This window comes from Lissotriton vulgaris, chromosome 10 (assembly GCF_964263255.1).
Source record: "Lissotriton vulgaris chromosome 10, aLisVul1.2, whole genome shotgun sequence".
In the NCBI taxonomy this organism is placed as follows: Eukaryota; Metazoa; Chordata; class Amphibia; order Caudata; family Salamandridae; genus Lissotriton; species Lissotriton vulgaris.
The window spans coordinates 1,051,882,887-1,051,901,591 of record NC_141698.1 but is presented as its reverse complement, the minus strand read 5'-3'; positions in this window follow the sequence as shown (position 1 = coordinate 1,051,901,591).

Below are 18,705 nucleotides of genomic sequence, written 5' to 3'. Positions count from 1 at the left end.
TCCGGGGCAATGGATCACAGGGGCAGCAGCGGCGAAAGGTGAAAGGAATAGGCAGGCACGAGAAAATAAAAATAGTGGTGGAATTAGAGCAATACACAGATGGGCACAATAACAGTGGCATAACAGGGAAAAATTAAGAAAAAAAATGGCTGAGCAAGGTTACGGTCGTTGCAGGCAGTCTGGTCCCAGTTGGAGTGGGCAGCAGGCGCAGGAGCGGACAGCAGCCTCGAACCTCCCAAGGAGGAGGTCGGGTCTGAAGGCAAGAGACGGTACAGCAGAGGTGCAGGGAGAGAGTGGACCTAGACTAAAGGTAGTGCTGCCGTTAAAAAATATTTTCGCATGCATTTGCAAAGGGAAAGAGGTCCCCTGGGGACCCCTTCCCATTTGCAAATGCATTACCACCTACTTTAAGTAGGTGGTAATTGCGAGTGTTTTGCGATCGCAATTGCGGTTGCAAAACATTAGTACATGATTTTGAGACTCGCTATTTGGTAGGGAATGTCCCTTCCAAACAGCAAGTTGCAAAACCTATTTATCAAGTTGCAAATAGATTGCAACTCGCTAAATAGGCTTTGTACATGGCCCATGATGGTTTTGCATGCGCAAACGGGTTCGCAAACCTGTTTGCGCATGCATGCAAAAACGGGTCGTACATCTGGCCCTGAGTTGTTTGCTTCACTCGCTCTAAAGTACCTAAACACACTACAGGGACTGGTCCTCATAACACACCGGTCCTCACAAAGATAGTGTTTGTCTGGTCCTGGGTGGGTTTACCCACATTACAAGGTCCACGGTGTTGGATATATATATATATACACACACACGCACACACACATACACACACATGTTCAGGAATGAAGGAATCTCTTTATTCTTAAATTAGTGTTTCATTCATTGCAGGACACATGTGCTTGTGTTTATTATTTTATGGTATATAAATAATTGTTCATAATGCATGTATTATTCTGTAAATTTTCTTTAGATATAGGTGTGACTTGACAATCAAGTGCATATACATGAATGTTTGGCTTATACATGAATAAATAGATCGAATGTTTTGTAGTTTTCCCGATATAAATCCACACACACATATGTACATATATTAAGTATATACCTACATGCTTAAGTATTATACATAGCAAAATGTGCACCTCTACTGTGACTAAAGCCATGACATTAAGGCTAGGATAATGACCTGGTTGTGAAAAAACATCTTGGGACATCATTATGCATTCCGTATGATAATTTACCTCCCTTTTATAATTTTTAGGAGCTGGCATGAAAAGTAATTCTCTTGGAATCGATGATAACACACTTGGCATAAACAACACTGTTCTGAATGTTTTCTTAACTTTCAATTGCAGAGGACAAAAATAAATGATATAAAAAAGTGCTTGGAAGCAGATTTGCCTGTGTCTTCATGTGTACTTGCAGATTATTTTTAACTTCTCTCACATTCCCTGTCCAAATATAACTCTGAGATGTAGCCTGGAAGGCTAGGTGATGTCTTGAAGACGTCTCATCTTCCTTCATACCACAAGGCAGAGCTGGCCCCTTGAACCGGGCACACCCAGACATTTACCCAATTACCTAAGGCAACAGGAAATAAGAGGCAGACAAGCTCGGCCTCTTAAGTCTCAAGCCTGCCAGAGCGCTTTGAACACATGCACTGCCCCCTAAAGTTCATGAAAGAGCTGGACAAGTTGTGGGAGCCGATGAGAGGCACAATTCCCAGTTTTACTAACGCTTTGCATCGGGTTTACTTTACTGTTGTAACACAAACCCAACGCATAGGTGGGATTTACTATCCATTGCCAATTAGTGTAATGCGCTGCCCTGCATTACTTTGAACCGTGTGTGGTGGATGGGCGTTTCCCTGCAACCAACCATGAGTTTTGACACAAATCTCTATCTACAAAGAACCATAGACAGGGATTTGCACCAAAATCCTAAGCCTTCTTGAAGTTCGAGCAACATGGAGGAATGTTGTCATCTCTCCTTGTTTTTCCTACTGTGCATGTTTATGCATTGCACAGCACACACATAAAGTGGGAAATGCATTAAAGAATAGTTTTTGTAGTGGAAGTAAAGAACCCATGCTTTACACCCTTGCAGTATGGCACAAGGGTTTCTGCATTGGCACACAGCTGCCCAAAGTGTGCAGGCGCAGGGAGGGAGGAGACCACCCCACATCTTAATAGATAGGGCATGGCTGTGCTCACCCTTTCACCCAATGGAGCGCGTTAACTTTAGGTGCAGCCCTGCACTGCATGATGTCTTTGAATTTGAATAAGCCCCCCCCCCCCCCTTGCTACAAGAATTCAACCTCCTGCCCCTACCCTGAGGGCGGGCAGATGTCATCAACTTTCTATCATCCAACTCTTTCAACTTTGGTTTAAAGAATTTCACTCCAGTAAAAGGGAGATGAAGCAAAATAGCTTTTTCAGAGCTTTTTGGGAGTGCTCAGCCTCTTATCCATAAATGACATGCTTGAATTCAAGGAGCTCGGTGATGAAGCGAAAGGAGGTTTCAGACACAAAGCAGACTTTGTATTCCACATTAAAAAAAGATGAGTCAAATAGTCCCCCACTGACTGCATCTCGACATACAGAGGCTGGAAATCTCTGAGCAGAGATAGGACAGTATCTGTAGCAATAGGTGGCTGCTTTTGAGATATTAGAGGCGGAGTACACTCCCTTTACTGCAGACTCTACTCCCTTGACTTTCTGGCCTAGAGGTGTCTTCTGATGTAATGGGACCCAGAGAAGGGAGACCTGCCAGGAGTGCGTGCATTTTGACATTAGAGAAAATATAAGCAGAATTAGCTATAGGATTACATCTTGTTAGGAATCAGGGAAAGATTCTTTTCATTCCCTTTGCTAGACTTTGCAAATTCTCCCTTGGAAATGCAAATATTCAGGGTCCTTCCTTCAAGTCTGTTGAAAGAAATCCCCTTGACGATGTACGAGACAGCCTCCTATGAGCGGGTCATCTATAACCTGCAGGAAAAGACAGATACCTTCCTCCTCACCTGGGCACCTTTTCTCTGGGACGAAGCCCGCTGGCTCTTAGTTGATTGCGGCACTGACCCCCTAATGCAGTGGCGTAGCTATGGGGGGGGGGGGCAGTTCGCCCCGGGCCGCACGAGATTTGGGGGGCGGCGGCCTCCCCAGGGCCGGACTGGCCATAGCGGGCACCGGGCGTTCCCCTGCAAAATCGGCCCTGTACCAAAATCGGCCATAAACCGGCCTCGGCAAAGAGCTCGGCGGCACCTCCAACCCCCCGAGAGGGGCGGGAGGGAGGGCTGGCCGAGCACTTTGCCAGGGCAGGTTGTGGTTCCCAGTCCAGCCCTGGGCCTCCCCCACTATCACCGGCCATCTCGGGACAACAACAGCCCCGATCTTTACTGCGGCCGCCGCGGAACAGCAAATGCAGAGACCGCCACAGGCACCCATAGGGCTATCTATGTCACTGCCCTAATGGGATGACTAGGTACTATATTATGCTGACACTCCCTTGGGACCCTGTCAGGTCATGATCCTCGAGGGTGTGTGCCTACTCCCACCACCTCTCACTTCCCTCTTCCCCTCCCATCTTTTCCACATTTCTCTTTTCTCTGCCTCGCTTCTCTTTTTTCTCTCTTTCCACCTCTCCTCCGCCTTCCCACCCTTTTCCTGTCTTTCTTCCCTCCATTCCTGGTGTATGTGAGAATGTGGGCTCCCTGCTTGGTTTTGCTTTTTTTTGCTTCTTTTTTGTCATGTCCTATCTTTCTGGCCCTCCCATCTCCCTGCAGTTCATCCTGTGCACAGATATGGACCTACCTGCCTTCCTTGATATTGCCCTTTCTTGACCCCCCAGAGCCCAGCCTCGTGGGACCTAAATATGCCATGTATCTAGTGCTGTGATTCATTTTGCATTGTGTTTTTCGTACATCAATACTGTTTTACATATTGTGCCTTATGTTCCCCTTTCCTTTATACATTGCTTTGTTCTGTTCTTCCAATAAAGAATTGTGAAAAATCCAAATCAGAAGAATTTTGAATATGTATCTTCCATTCTGATTCTGAAATTCCTCTGTTACAGGATCAGGTCAGAACCCCACTGTTCATCACTTGTGTGCTTAGAGATTGCCAGATCAATTACTTGTTTCAGCAATGAATAGGAAGGAAGACCTGAAGGTGGAACTGAAGGAGGAAGCTGCTTCATGTTCAGAAGTAGAAAACCCTCCCTCTTCACAATGCTTACACTTTCTAGACGAGGTCTCCAACCTTTTCTGTACGGAGAGCTACTTATGTTCAATGAAACACATTGAGAGCTCCTAATATTATTAGTGTTGAGTAATTTCAATTTTCTTATATATATATTAATTCAACCAAGCAAAAACTTGCTAATTTAATAAGCTGGGCTGCACACAGGTGAGCTACTCAGAGGTATCTGTAGAGCTACAGTAGCTCAAGAGCTACTGGTTGGAGAACCCTTATCCCTGATGATGGTCATCATTTCTATAGAGACCTAAACGTTGCAGCTCCCTGTACTCTCAAAAGCCGGTCACTCTGAAAAACACAAGGAATGAGGAGGCTACGAAAAAGAACTCAGAGAAAAGGACCCACAGCATTATCACTCCTCTCCTCCACTCTGCAGAAGAGGGGACACAAGAGCTTCACAAAGATGCACCAGTGGAGGGTATCGGCATCAAGGCCGGGCTCTGATCCTGCAAGAATCCATGGAAACAGGAGGATGAACCCAGCAGGCTTCATAAAGCAGGTAGGTAGCTCTGCAGGAATAGACCGCTAGAGCAGGTATACCGCCTGAGCGTCTGCCTAAAAAAAGAAATAGAAAACACTACGCTGGCTGTAGTGCAACCATAGGGAAACCTGAAAGGTAGAAATTATAAAGCAAATAAAAGCAATAATAAAATAAACTCTTCCCTGACCCCTAGGCATGGAAAGACATTCTAGTAGAAACGAGGCAGAAAAAAACAGGATGTTGTGTGGGGCATGTTGACACTTGATTACTGGCTGTAAGGGAGGAGCTAGTACAAGGATCTTAGAGGGTACAACATTTGTTTTTTAAACTGGGTTTTGATAGGCTATTTTCTGACTGTGAGATGCAATAGACCGCATTGGTCATGGACTGGGACGATGAAGGCGAACAAGGAGGTCATAGGAAGTTAGGCATACCCAGGTCTTTTCTCCCTTGCTCAGCAAAAATTCTAGGACTTGCCCTGATGTTGCATAAGTCAGGTTTGGTATCTCCAAGGCCATTCCTTCTCACAATGAGAATCCACAGGGATCCACCTCCCTGATTCTTTCTCTCCTTGCAGTTTCATGACAGATTTGGATGCTGGATCTCATCCTTATGCAACCCATTAGGAACGATGCGTCGGAGCTATGCATGTGATGTGCATTTTAACGATGGAGGGATCACAAGTCCGCAGCGGATTAATGGCGCTGTGTTCTGCTGCAAAGTGTTCGCTGAGCCGAGGTAATGTAGGGCCAAAGTGACAGTATCCGTGCCACATCTCATTAGCTGGCACTGCGGCAACTCATTTTCTACTTCATTAGGGTCGCTTTTCATGGCTTTCTGTGCTCATCCGACTCCCATGCAAATGATGGCGAGTGTCCTAATGGTAAATGCTTCCCAAGGGCCGGCCCAATAACACACAGCAAACACAGAACAATAGGTTAGAAGTGGAGCCATTTAAATGGAAGTACATTTCACCCCTAGTTGAAGCCCAGAGCACCTTCCACCTTACTAATGCAATTGGAACACAAATTCTCAGCCTGTTAATTTGCATAAATTAAGAGCATTCGCAGGATTAGCCACAACAAAAGAAAATATATGGACTCAAGTCAAGTAGTCTGCCACCCCTCTTTCAGTTATTTTATTTGTGAAATTAGCTTCATTCTTCAGGAAATTGACACCTGGTGATTGGTGTGGCTAAAGCCGCTTCGTGAGGTTAAACGCCTTTGTGCTCATAAAGTGAGTCATTCCACAACAGTTATTAGGGTAATAGTGACGACACTCACCCTTTGACCTAGCTCCAATGACGTCGCAGGAAGTGACATCACATACATTTTGATCCTTGTTAGAAATGGGATCTCTAGTTAGCAGAGGTATGCCCCCTGTCCAAGTAGGGACCCACAATCCTAGTCTAGTTAAGTGTAGCACATACTAAGTTTACCTGTGCTCCCCTTCTGGTAACTTGGCTCAGAGTAGTCAGGCTAACTAAAGAGGCAATGTGTAAAGCTTTTTGGCACAAACAGAGTAACACAGCGAAAACACCACAAAAGTACTGCACTCCAGTTTGGAAAACAGACAACATTTTTTTGAGTAAAACAAGATCAAAACGACAAAAATCCAAACTACATAAGTCAAGATATGAATTTTCCAATATTAAGTGCAGTTATAGCACTTAAAAACGCAATAGTTCTGGTCGGAACTATCTCGACGTGCTTGACAGGAACAAATCCACAAGTTCAGGTCAGCAACGATGGAGCACAGGCTGGCTACGGAGTTGCTCAGACCCCAGTACAGTTTCTTGGAGACACTGAGAGCCAAAGATGATGCATGGCACCGGGGAGGAGAGGCTTCTCTGAGGCAGTAGTGCATCTGTTCCTTAATGTGATGCATATTGTTGGCGTGTCGGTGCTCAGGGATGGTGCACTGCACAACAGAGCTGAGGCATCACTGAAGCAATTGAGGTGTTAGTTCCTGGAGGCAGAGCAGAGTTGCTAAACCGCTGACAACCAGGCACGAGGAGAGGTACAGGGGAGGTGATGCTGCGGTTGCACTGAGGTGTTGTTTCCGATATGGGTGCAGTGGCGATGAAGCTTCGAGGGTCAAGCGGCTAGGTGTCGACTTAGCAGCGTCTATGTCACAGCACGGGGCCACAGGTGTTGCGGCGAAGTCAGAGTCGGGTATCACGGACTTCGATGAGTACTTGAGACTCACACAGAGACAGTTCTTTGGGGGTGCTTCGGCAGCATCAGGGCTTGTGCTGTAAGTCGCGGTCGTTGCTTTGAGTGGGGACCATGGCTTCTGTGCAGGCAGCGGTGCCGGTTCTTAAGTGGTGCTTGAAGTCAATGTGCTGATTTTCTTCTTTTTAGTACATAAACTCACTTCCAATGCACCAGGAACAAGATTTGGCACCACTTGGCAGAGTAGGGCTCTCATCAGAGGAGCCCAGGAGCCCAGGTGCTGCAGGTGAAGTCTTTGATGACCCTGAGACTTCCAAGAGGAGGCAAGCTCAACTCAAGCCCTTGGAGAAACTTTAGAAAGCAGAATGCAGAGTGCCAAGTCTAGTCCTCTCACTCCAAGGACAGAAGGAGCATTCAGCAGGTCAACACGGCAAAGCAAGCAGCAAAGTGGCAGTCCCTCATGGCAGCACAACAGCCCTTCTTCCTGGTAGAATGCCCTCAGTCCAGAAGTGTTTGTAGTGTATGGCATCAGAGGTCCAGTACTTAAACCCATTTTAGCCTTTGAATTAGGGAGACATCAATGAAAGGTCTTTGCAGTGCACAAGACCATGCCTCCCCCACCCCCCCAGGCCTGGCTCCAGGCACTCTACAGGGTGAATGAAGTTCTTTCTGTAGGGATAGGCACAAACCTATTCATGTGTAAGTGTCACCTCCTCCCACCACTCTAGATCAAGAAGACCCATCAGCCTGGTAATGGGTCATCCCAATATGCAGGACACACTTCAGCTCCCTTTGTGTGTGACTGTCCAGGGTGAATTCACAAACCCAAATGTCATCCAACCCAGACTTGTATATTAGGGTTAGGTAGATGCTCAGAATGGTTAAGTAAGAAAATGCTAACTTTCTTGAAGTGGCATTTTCAGACCGGAAATTTTAAATTTTTCTATATGCTCCCAATTGGAAGATACACTTGTAAAGTGCTACAAGGCAGCTTAAATGCTAGCGTAGGGGAGAGATAGGCCTACCTTAGGGGTTCCTTACTTGTAATAAAAGGGAGGGGTTGGGCCTGGCAAGTAGATCAACTTGCTAGGAAGATGTGGCAGTTTACAACTGCACACACAGGCTCTGCTGTGGCAGGCCTGAGACAGATTTGAAGGGCTAATCATGTGGGTGGCACAATCAGTATTGCAGTCTCACTAGTAATATTTTATTTACAGGTCCTGGGCACATAGTGCACTGTACTAGGGGCGTATGAGTTAAATCAAATATGCCAATCATGGAGAAAGCAAACATACAATGTTTCAGAGGAGAGAGCATATACACTTTAGCACTCATTAGCAGTGGTAAAGTGCCCAGAGTCCTAAAGCCAACAAAAAGTTTGGGTATAACCTTGCAAACCAGCCATTTTCAACTATCCTGTTAAAATGCAACAAATTTTTCTTGAAAACAATCTTTATAACTATTGCACTCACTTGGTCCCTGGCATTCTTCAGGACCTGAACCCTTGATCTGACCGCGCAGCGGATCTAGCGCTGCAGCGGAATAGCCAAATTGAAAACAATCCTGCCGCCATTGACGGCGTGCTGCGAGGCCACGCCCACTCCGAGGCCACGCCCCCCGCCTACCGGTATAAAACGCTGACTGCGAGCATTCTTGCCCAGAAACACATTTCCTCCTGAGGCGGAAGCCGGGAGCCTGTATTGCTTATTTTAACCTTTGTGTGTCACGAATACTTTGCTTACTTAGTGGAGAAGTGTGGCTCAATGGTTAGAGCGGCAGACCCTGATGCAGAGGTCTGGCCCGGGACCAGGGTTCAATTCCCAACGCGGCAGGGTCTTGGGTCAAAATGTCCGCGGGCTCGATAATTCTCGCCTCGGTGCCTACTCTAACCATGGGTTCCACTCTGCAACTCTGGGCAATAGCTTGCTTAATCTCCACAACGGCCCCTTCAGCGCCGGGGATGCCTGGCTTTACCTTGGAGATGCCCAGGAGGGACCATCTCACAGGGAAAGCCAGGATGGGTTCCCCAGCAGTATACAGTGCCAGGACACTCCTAGATGGAGTCACAGTGCGCTTTACAAGTATACACATTTACTTTAAAACTATTGCACTCACTTGGTCCCTGGCATTCTTCAGGACCTGAACCCTCGATCTGACCACGCAGCCGATCTAGCGCTGCAGCGAAATAGCCAAATTGAAAACAATCCTGCCGCCATTGACGGCGTGCTGCGAGGCCACGCCCACTCCGAGGCCACACCCCACGCCTACCGGTATAAAACGCTGACTGCGAGCGTTCTTGCCCAGAAACACATTTCCTCCTAAGGCGGAAGCCGGGAGCCTGTATTGCTTATTTTAACCTTTGTGGGTCACGAATACTTTGCTTATTTTAAAACTATTGCACTCACTTGGTCCCTGGCATTCTTCAGGACCTGAACCCTCGATCTGACCGCGCAGCGGATCTAGCGCTGCAGCGGAATAGCCAAATTGAAAACAATCCTGCCGCCATTGACGGCGTGCTGCGAGGCCACGCCCACTCCGAGGCCACGCTCCCCGCCTACCGGTATAAAACGCTGACTGCGAGCGTTCTTGCCCAGAAACACATTTCCTCCTGAGGTGGAAGCCGGGATCCTGTATTGCTTATTTTAACCTTTGTGTGTAACGAATACTTTGCTTATTTTAAAACTATTGCACTCACTTGGTCCCTGGCATTCTTCAGGACCTGAACCCTCGATCTGACCGCGCAGCGGATCTAGCGCTGCAGCGGAATAGCCAAATTGAAAACAATCCTGCCGCCATTGACGGTGTGCTGCGAGGCCACGTCCACTCCGAGGCCACGCCCCCGCCTACCGGTATAAAACGCTGACTGCGAGCGTTCTTGCCCAGAAACACATTTCCTCCAGAGGTGGAAGCCGGGAGCCTGTATTGCTTATTTTAACCTTTGTGGGTCACGAATACTTTGCTTATTTTAAAACTATTGCACTCACTTGGTCCCTGGCATTCTTCAGGACCTGAACCCTCGATCTGACCGAGCAGCGGATCTAGCGATGCAGCGGAATAGCCAAATTGAAAACAATCCTGCCGCCATTGACGGCGTGCTGCGAGGCCACGCCCACTCCGAGGCCACGCCCCCGCCTACCGGTATAAAACGCTGACTGCGAGCGTTCTTGCCCAGAAACACATTTCCTCCTGAGGCGGAAGCCGGGAGCCTGTATTGCTTATTTTAACCTTTGTGTGTCACGAATACTTTGCTTACTTTAAAACTATTGCACTCACTTGGTCCCTGGCATTCTTCAGGACCTGAACCCTCGATCTGACCGCGCAGCCGATCTAGCGCTGCAGCGGAATAGCCAAATTGAAAACAATCTTGCCGCCATTGACGGCGTGCTGTGAGGCCACGCCCACTCCGAGGCCACGGCCCCCGCCTACCAATATAAAACGCTGACTGCAAGCGTTCTTGCCCAGAAACACATTTCCTCTTGAGGCGGAAGCCGGGAGCCTGTATTGCTTATTTTAACCTTTGTGGGTCACAAATACTTTGCTTATTTTAAAACTATTGCACTCCCTTGGTCCCTGGCATTCTTCAGGACCTGAACCCTCGATCTGACCGCGCAGCGGATCTAGCGCTGCAGCACAATAGCCAAATTGAAAACAATCCTGCCGCCTTTGACGGCGTGCTGCGAGGCCACGCCCACTCCGAGGCCACGCCCCCGCCTACCGGTATAAAACACTGACTGCGAGCGTTCTTGCCCAGAAACACATTTCCTCCTGAGGTGGAAGCCCGGAGCCTGTATTGCTTATTTTAACCTTTGTGTGTCACGAATACTTTGCTTATTTTAAAACTATTGCACTCACTTGGTCCCTGGCATTCTTCAGGACCTGAACCCTCGATCTGACCGCGCTGCGGATCTAGCGCTGCAGCGGAATAGCCAAATTGAAAACAATCCTGCCGCCATTGACGGCGTGCTGCGAGGCTACGCCCACTCCGAGGCCACGCCCCCCGCCTACCGGTATAAAACGCTGACTGCGAGCGTTCTTGCCCAGAAACACATTTCCTCCTGAGGCGGAAGCCGGGAGCCTGCATTGCTTATTTTAACCTTTGTGTGTTACGAATACTTTGCTTATTTTAAAACTATTGCACTCACTTGGTCCCTGGCATTCTTCAGGACCTGAACCCTCGATCTGACCGCGCAGCGGATCTAGCGCTGCAGCGGAGTAGCCAAATTGAAAACAATCCTGCCGCCATTGACGGCGTGCTGCCAGGCCACGCCCACTCCGAGGCCACGCCCCCCGCCTACCGTATAAAACGCTGACTGCGAGCGTTCTTGCCCAGAAACACATTTCCTCCTGAGGCGGAAGCCGAGAGCCTGTATTGCTTATTTTAACCTTTGTGGGTCACGAATACTTTGCTTATTTTAAAACTATTGCACTCACTTGGTCCCTGGCATTCTTCAGGACCTGAACCCTTGATCTGACCGTGCAGCGGATCTAGCGCTGCAGCGGAATAGCCAAATTGAAAACAATCCTGCCGCCATTGACGGCGTGCTGCGAGGCCACGCCCACTCTGAGGCCATGCCCCCCCGCCCATTTTTCACTCTCTGATTAACATGTGTATTCACCAGACGCGCAGCGGACGGGCACAGCGGGCGCGCCGTTTGCACGCCGAAGGCGCACCTAAGGCAAGCCCGTCTACGCCCGTCATCGCCAAGACATCGCCTCTCGCCAGTCCCCCTGGTCGAACTCCTCAGGTACCCCTTCATTACGATAGAGAACACCTCCTTACCTTGAACCCTGGGTGGAGATGTGTTGACATTACAGGTACTTTTGGCTACACGCGCCTCCATTGTAATTCTTGCCACTTTACTACCATTAGCCCCCGTCGTACTCAAGAAAAATGAGACTCACCTAAACCTACCCCCCTCACGATCCTTCAACTCAATGTCAGGTCTCTCACCAAACATCACCTTGAGGTTAACTCTCTCATACTTGATGAAAACCCTGACATCCTTTTCCTCTGTGAAACTTGGCTACGGGACGGCACGTCTGCCATACCCAACCTAACGCTTCCAGACGACTACCACATGTCAACTTTAAATCGAGATGCGAGAGGCGGCGGCATTGCTGTAATTTACAAAAAGCAATTTTCTTGCTCATTCACCAAAGAAGACCTCCCCGGCTGTGAATGTGCCCGCTTTAAAATTACAACTAGCCTACACTTTGCCCTGTCTGGCCTTTACATCTACCGCCCACCTGGATCTGCCTCTAGATTTATCGAAGCTCTTCTTGAGGTAGCAAACTCACTAGTGACCAAATCTGCTAATTTCATCATACTAGATGGCCACAACCTTCATTTTGACCTGTCTAGCGACTCTACTATTAAATATCTTCTTGCAGATCTTTCTGCCTTACAACTTACCTCCCTAATTCAGGCCCCAACACATTCAGCTGGACATACTTTAGATATGGTTTTTACCAACATCCAGGAGGTCATAACAGAGATGCCTATACCAATGGGATGGACGGACCACTACCTCATTAAACTGACTGTACTAGTCAATGGTCGAGCGCATAAAACTGAACCAACTCGCCGCCTTAAAAGACCATGGCACAAACTATCCACCAGTGACTTTCACGTCACCCTTGGTGAATTCCATCGGGAGGCCAACCAGGACATTAATATGACCTATGGCGCTTTTAACGACTGGATTACGGGAGGTCTAGACGCTCTCATCCCAGCTAAATGGACCAAAGGGCGCACCTCACCCTCCAATCCTTGGTACAATGACACCCTTAAATCCATGCGCAAGGACTGTAAAAAAGCTGAGCGTCTCTGGAGAAGGGAATTCAACAGTGGGGACAAAATCAACTATATATCAAAACAAAAATTGTACCATAAAGCTATCTGCGCTGCACGCGCAGCTTTCTACGCAGACAAAATCAACTCGAGTCCTAACCCTGCTAAAATAGTTTTCAAACTAGTTCAAGAACTTCAGAGCACTAGGTCACCTTCCCCCAGTATTTAGTCTGCGCAACAATGTGAGGACCTCGCCACGTACTTTATAGAGAAAGTTCAAAATATTTACAAAGCATTCTCTCAGCACTCCCCCAATCCTATCAACCCCACCAACTTCACCTCTAATTGTACCCTCCTAACTCATATCCCTGATATCTCTCTTGACGACCTTACTAAACTGTGCAGAAAGGTGAAATCAGGCTCCCCTGCGGATCCTATGAGCCCTACTCATTTCATGGACTCACTTGACTTCTTTTTGCCTTCCATAGCTGCCATACTCAATCTTTCCTTCTCCTTAGCTAGTGTCCCGACGGCCTGGAAACAAGCGTGAGTCTCACCCATTATCAAAAAACCCACTTTAGATCCATCTAAACCGGAAAACATCCGACCCACATCTCTGCTCCCATGGCTGTCCAAACTTGCTGAGGCCCATGTAAATAGCGTCCTGTCCCAACATATGGACCAGAATAACATCCTGGACCCATCCCAAAATGGGTTCAGACCGGGCCACAGTACGGAGTCTGCCCTCCTGGCTACTTCCGAATACCTCCGGACGATCTTAGATTCCGGTCAAAGTGCTGCGCTGATTCTTCTCGATCTCAGCGCAGCCTTTGACACGGTATCCCACGACATCCTTCTTAATCGTCTGGAGACGGTTGGAGTTTCCGGCCTTGCTCTGACATGGTTCTGCTCCTTCCTAAAGGACAGATCCTTCCGGGTGTCAGCCCCTCCATTCTTATCCAAACCCCATCCCATTGCACAGGGAGTCCCTCAGAGCTCTGCGTTGAGTCCCTCCCTCTTTAACCTTTACGTGCAGCCACTTGCAGCAGTGGCCAAAGAGTGGGGCCTGACACTGGTGTCGTATGCCGACGACACCCAGCTGGCCATCACTCTCATGGAAGGCCCCTCCATCTTGGCCTCTAGATTCAGGGATGGCCTTGCGGCAGTGGCCCAATGGATTACGGATAACTATTTACAGCTCAACGCGGGAAAAATGGAAGTGCTGCTCCTTGGTAAAAACACCAGCCACTGGAATGAGCACTGGTGGCCGTCATCCCTAGGCCCCATTCCTCCTCCCAAGTCCCTAGTAAAAAATCTAGGAGTCTGGATGGATGCATCACTCAGTTATCAGACTCACACCAAGAAAGTGGCTACCACCTGTGTTGGTCTGTTGAGGAGTCTCAGCCCTATACTTGGCTTTTTCGGCGCTAAAGTCCGACAACTTATTATCCAAGCGACAATCCTCTCTCGCTTGGATTACGCCAATGTCCTCCTCTTAGGTGCCAACAAAGGAGAAATAGCACGACTGCAACGTGTGCAAAATGCGGCGGCAAGAGCATTAGTCGGCCTTACCCGCAGATGCTCGGTTAGAGCTACTATTCTCAAATTGCATTGGCTACCCGTTGTCTCCAGAATTCACTTCAAAACCCTCACCATGACCTCCAAAATCCTTAAACTGGGAAGCTCTACTCTCTTACAATCTCTCCTCACTCCTTATGTTCCACGACGTGATCTGCGTTCCTCTAACCAGTACTTACTGAACGTTCCCCGCACAAAGCTTTGCCGCATTGGCGGACGCTCCTTTAGGGTTTTGGGAGCCAAGCTTTGGAATGCACTACCTCTCAATATCCGCTCTTTAGAAAGCCTTCCCACTTTCCGAAAGGCTATTAAGACCCTCCTGTTCCCCTCTGTTTAAATTTACCTCGTTCCCTCTTTTCCTAGCCCAGGTGGGGGTCTGTGATTCTCCTTAGCGCCGGGACGCCTCTTCGCTGGGGCAGCTGTTTGCGCTTTACCAAACCATAGAATAGAATAGAATAGAGAATTGGTAACTGGAGTTTCTAGGAAGTGAACAAAGTGCAACTAATAAGAGGCAGAGAGACAGCAACTGAATATATCAAGAGCTGAGAGAGGGTGAGAGAGGGAGGGAGAACCGTTACTTCATTATTCTCCTCAACCAAAAGGAAGGTTCAGCATACTGCTCAGGGACTTTGCAACTAGATGCATGTTTACACTTACTTCAGAAAGACAATCAAATACTGATCAGGCAGCGACAAAATATGATCCCAGATCAATCTAATAGGCTGAGCTGCTCTGAGCAGTCCCTGCTTTTATTTACATTCCAGATCAGGCTCCTGTATTCACTTTTTTTTTTGCACCACATTAGTCTTTATTTAGTCAAGTGTTGCTTTCAGAATTAGTTAATTGGTATGCAGGCAGTTAATAATATTGTGTACAACCCTGCAAAAATGATAAATTTACGATTTCAAATTTCAGATGCAAACACGTAAATGAGATGTAGACCACTACTTTTTTGCCTCGCACAACTTAAGCTCAAATATTTATATTCAAATATGTTTCAAAATATAAACAGCGTATAAATAATCCATAACTCCCTATTAACAGAACTTTGGGGCTTCCTTTTTTTTATTTTATTTTTTATTTTTTTTATTTTTATACCAGGCGAAAAGCAGGAAACATTTGCAATAATACAATAATGTTACAGAAATATAAAACAGGTAATACAGCAGTATAAGCAGACAGCAGGTATTAAGATTCAAAGAATGGTTCAAGGAAACAAAGAGGATGAAATAAAAAATAAAAATTAGATACAGCGCCAAGCTAATAAACCCTAGGATCATTTGCAAGCATTTTTCACAATCAGCCAATACCGCTGGGGATAATACAGTTTTTCCATTCAGTTATTGGACGCCAAAGTGTATCCCCGCGCAACTTAGATTGTATTCCTCTTGTTTCAAATATTGCAATTTCATATCTATAAACTGCCAAAAAGCGTGCTAGCCACATCTGGAAGCTTGGAGGATCTACGTCTTTCCATCTTGCGGATAAGATTATCCTAAATACTGCCATACCAATAAAAAATAATTTTTCATCAGATTTCTTCAGATTTAAAGTATGGTCATGGCCGAGTAAAAATAAAGTTTCTGATTCTGGCATTTTGTGCCTGAATATTTCTTCCCAAAAGGAGTTTATCATGTTTTTAACTAGAATCAAATCAGGGCAAGTGTAGAACATATGAGTGAGAGTTGCCGGCCCTTGAGTACATCTAGGACATAGATCATTCTCACGTTTACCCCACACAAACAATTTAGCGGGGGTAAAATATAGGTCAAAAACAGTTTTATATAGTTGTGCTTTAAGATTGCTCGCCATCAGTAATTTTTGACTCATATTTAATACTTTATTGATGTCTACATTCGGGTTATTCAATTTTAGGGCCCACTTTCTTTCTGTTTTATCAAGATCATCATTCTTCATACTTAAAAGAATATTATATAAAGTTCCAATTCTAGTATTCAATCTAGATATTACATCCATGATTTCAATTTTATATAGACAAATTAGGGATTCTTTGGCTTTTAGTGTAGCAAATATCTGTGCAAATTTTAGAAAATCTCCATTAGGTAACTTGTATTTTGCTTTTAAAGCTAGGAAGGCTGTGTCATAATCATTTATTAAAAAATCGCCAATTGTCCTAATTCCTAGCTTAGCCCATTGTTTTAAGAAGCCAGCTAGATCCTGTCCCTGAATAGCGTTAGAGTGCAAAAGTGGTGTATATCGATTAAATTTCTCAATTTGGATATATTTAGCAATTTTATTCCACGTTTTCCAAGCATTAACCATAATTTCTCCTTTAAAATCTTTATAATTTCTTGTCTCGGTCTTTCGTAGTAATAAGCCATTTGCCTCCTGACCTACCAAAAGCTCATATATTGAGGGCATTTCAGCAGAGTCTTCTAAGTTCTCTAAGTTATATCCTCTAATCATAGGCGTAAGTTGTTTTATCTGTGCTGCCCAGTAATATAATATCATATTGGGTATAGTAAGGCCACCTTTATCAACAGGAAGTGATAATAACGCAAGGGATCTCCTAATCTTCCCATTCTGCCACACAAACTTAGATATAAGTGAATTAATCAATATTAATGTTTCTTGTTTAATAGCTAATGGAATTGCTCGAAACAGGTAGAGGCATCTAGGTAACGTATTCATTTTAACATAGTTGGCTCTTCCTATAATGGAAAGATGAAGACTATTGACCCTTTCAAAATCGTTCTTAATCTTTATCAATAATGGATCAAAATTGATTTTTGGGATTAGCTTAGTGTTTGCGCAAAGTTCGATTCCCAGATATGTAGCTTTTTCAGTTCTTCGTGGGTCCATACATGTTGTGTTAGCTGTGCTTATAATAATCGTCTTTCCTTTATTGAGAGAATATCCAGATTAGGGTCCAAATTCAGAAGTTACTTCCTCTATTTCACGAATAGCCTCTATTGGTTCAGATGTAATAATCGCGATGTCATCGGCGTAAGCCAGTATTTTTGTTTCAAAGTGATAGCTAATAACAGGTTTAATATTAGTACTTTCTAGTCATTTCAAAATGAGAGGATTAATATATAATGCAAATAGTAGAGGCGAGCATGGGCAGCCTTGTCTAGTACCTCTTGTTATGTTAATATATCCAGAAAATAGTCCGGCTGCCAAAACTTTTGCTTTGGGGCGGTGATACATTGATTTAATAGAATTAATAAATTTAGGGCCAAAATTATTACGTATCATAACTTCCCAGAGAAAATTCCAAGTGACACGATCAAAAGCTTTCTCAGCATCAAGTAGGATCATCGACATTCGCTCCCCCTTGGCAGCCGTGGCATCGAATAAGGCAATTGCCCTACGAATATGTTCTGTGGTTCCTTTCCCAGGAATGAAGCCATGCTGCCAAGGGGAAGCGAGTTGTTCAATGACCCTACTGAGTCTGAGCGCTAATAATTTTGCATATAATTTAGAGTCCGAATTAATAAGGGATATGGGGCGATACGAAATGAGCTGTTCAGGGGATTTTCCCTTTTTAGGAAAGACGATTATATTAGCCTCCTCCCAAGAGATTGGAGGTATACCATTACATTGTATCCCAAGAAATAAATCATGTAAAATAGGTACTAATTGATGACTAAAAGGCTTGAATAGCTCAATCGGTATCTTGTCGGGCCTGCTGCTTTGCCAGATGCCAGTAGTGATAATGCAGCACCCACTTCTGTGAATGTAATTTCTTTTTCAAGATCCTCCTTTGTGGCATCATCTAGTAATTTCGTGGCCTCAGGATTAATGAGAAAGTTATCTAAATAGACTTTTATATCCTCCTCGGAACTTATAGCATCCTCAGTATACAATTTCTGGTAGTACCTCTGAAACTGAGAATTAATTTCGACTGCATGAGTAAAGGTCTGCCCATTTTCTACTATAGTAATAATATCTTTCCTTGCAGTTTTTTGCCGTGTACTAAGTGCCAGTTGTCTGCCCACTTTCTCTCCACTTTCGTATATTTGTTTTCTATGTGATTGATATGTCTGGGCAGCTTTCTGGCTAAGTTTGGAATTCAATTCTGATTTCAGTACTGCTACCTGCATCATCACATGACTAGTATCTTGTTTTTGTCTAATTTAACAATATTCACTGGGAACGTTTGTGGCATAAGGCCGGGTGCCGAAAATAATGAATTTACTTTAAAGGCACTCGGACCAAAGGTGCTTAGTTCTCTTTCCTAAGCTCTAGCACCTAATTGATGCATGTGGCTACCACAAATTCTTAACCTTCTTTTTCACTGCTCTTATATTAGAGGAGGAGGAGGTTGCTTGCCTGGTACTCCCCACCCCTCTTTCCTGGGTCTCCAAAGATCAGAGGGAAGTGGAGGAGGGCCGCAAACGGATCCACTGCCGCCCACCATTCCAGAGACCTGAAGACGCTAGCAGGCCAACA